Source organism: Anastrepha obliqua, chromosome 1, assembly GCF_027943255.1.
Source record: "Anastrepha obliqua isolate idAnaObli1 chromosome 1, idAnaObli1_1.0, whole genome shotgun sequence".
Classification (NCBI taxonomy): domain Eukaryota; kingdom Metazoa; phylum Arthropoda; class Insecta; order Diptera; family Tephritidae; genus Anastrepha; species Anastrepha obliqua.
Window position 1 is genome coordinate 157,119,059 of NC_072892.1, and position 2,622 is coordinate 157,121,680.

Sequence of the window (2,622 nt, forward strand, 5' to 3'; positions counted from 1 at the left end):
TGTGCGAATTTCAAGTTGCAATTATGGTCCTGCCTTCCTACTGCCCGAGTTTTTGGCTTCACAATATTCTCATTGTTGGTTGTTGACTATACAAACAAACACAGCACACAACATAAGATAGCACCTAAACATTTTGGAGAGATTTGATTTTTATTTTTAATATTTATTATTTTTGTATAAAAGCATGACTTATTGCCTAACAAAAATCATGTAAATCCCAGTTTGAAACTTAATACGAAAACTGGGAATATTTCTCAAATTGTTTGACCAAATTCCACGGTTTTTGATTAGAATTTCTAGAACGATTTTTGATTAGTTCTTTTCAAGTTCTTTGGCCTTTCATTGTTCATCTTCAAAATCAACCTTCAAATTCTCAATCAATACATTTTTCAATAGTCGTGAAATATCTACATTTATTTGTTGCAAATACTGTTATTCTATGTAGTCTGTCAATACGATTAGAAACAGGCTTGAGAAAGTTAAATGTATGGCGCTTATATTTACGTACCAACGGCGCTCTTAGAACCACAACCTCTAATGCTCTGAATCCGTTTTTCATTATACCTCCCTTACTTGACTTGGTTGATAAACAGAATGCAGGTACCACTGCTGCTTGGTTTGTCGCAACTAATCAATAGCGCGATGTAGCTGGTGGACACTTGGACCCACTCATAAGGGTACCAAGCTACCAGCATATGCCGATGACATCGACATTATCGGCAAAACCAAACGCGCTGTATGCTGGGCATGTTGTTGTTGTTGTTGAAGTGGTTGAGTATTTCCACGGAAATAATCCTAATTAGTGACCAGCACCGTTTTATTACCACAGTCGTCGTATAATGATATTTAGTGAGGTCCAAGTATAACAAATTCTTTATCTCATTGTCTGAGATCTCATTAATTTGCTGCAAGAAAGGCTTACCAAAGAAGCGGAGTTGTGCCCTAGCTAACCATGGACATTCACATAAGTAGTGAAAAAGTCTTTCCTTCGCTCCTTCCGCTTGACAGCTTTTGCAGATAGGATTGAAGAGTAGGTTGAGTCTAGCTGCATGAGCCCCTACTTTCCAATGACCTGTAAGGGTTGCAGTGGCCGGGAGCATCCTAACAGATCATTCGTCCTTTGGACTTTGAATGACGGCCATGTGTTTTTTGTTGTAATACATATATCATAGTTAGTTGCTTCCATCTTCTTTCGGCTAAAGCATGATAGTGTGAAGCAATGGATGCTTTTAATGTGTTGAGTGGGGTGGAGACTACCTCCTCTGCTATTTCTAGTGTCTAACCTATTCTTGCTAGCTCATCAGCTATCTCATTACCCCGTATGTTCCTGTGACCGGGAACCAATATCCGAGTGGTTTCAAGCCAATGACTAACCATTTCCAGCTCCTCTCTACACTGTAGTTTGGATGAAACGGAGTTGGAGTCTAGGGCCTTTATAGCTACTCGACTGTCTGAGCAGATAGCTACCCTTGCACCAACTCCCTTGTAGTTTCAGTGATTTGCATGCTTCTCTGTTCGCTAACAGTTCTACCTGGAACACGCTGGCATAGTCACGAAGACGAATTGGCTGAGATAGGTTGAGCGGCTCCGAATCGAAGCCAGCTCCCACACCACAGTTCATCTTAGAACCGTCGGTATAGATTTCGATATCGTATCTTCCAATCATCTCCCCTCTGCTCCATTCGGCTCTCGGTGGAAAACGTACCGTAAAGTCTTTCTTGAAGTTAAGGTTTTGAGCAGCGGGGGTTCTTATAGGAGGGTCTTACTGTGACCGTACGACCTTGTTGTCCAGCTTTCTATGTCTCTGAGTCTCGCCGTGCTGCAAGTAGCGATTGTTTTAATGGGCCAGTCTAATGGTAGCAGGCGAGTTAGTACATTGAGCGCTTCAGTAGGACTGGTGCTAAGCGCTCCTGTAGTGAGGATACACGCTGTTCTTTGTATCTTGTTCAGCTTAGTTTTGTTGTATTCATGGGGCATACTCTTAGATGTCAGGCCTTACAACCAACAATTCGAAGCTATGAAGTACTCTGTCTACCTTGAAACCAGCATTAACAATAGAAAGAACGTCAGCCTGGAGATCAAACGAAGAATAACTCTTGCCAACAGGTGTTACTTTGGGCGCAATAGGCAATTGAGAAGTGTAGCTCTCTCTCTAAGGATCAAACGCTCGTCATTACCGTTCCCAAAGCAACAACAATAGCAGATGATAAAGTTTTGGAATCCTTCGAGAGTAAAATTCTATACAGATCTTAGGCCCCTTCGCATTAGTGAAGAGCGCCGTGTACGATGGAGCAGTGAGCTTTATGAGCTATATAGGGACTTGGGCATAGTTAAACGTGTAAAAATACACACGTATAAAAGAAGTCGCTCCAGCAAAGCGACTTTACGACACGGTACTCCAAAAAGGAAAACGTGGAAGAGAAAGATCACATCTCCATTGGAAGGACTAAGTGCTGCGGGGCCTGTCTTTCCACGAGATTTCCAACTAGCACCAACGACCGCCGGGCAGAAGCAGCTGGCGTACTATTTGGAATCGGCCAAAACCAACGCCACATAAAAAAAAGAAGAACACTCGACCCTAACTCTCGGTCTGGGTCCAACTAATCCTGTTGACTATTGTTT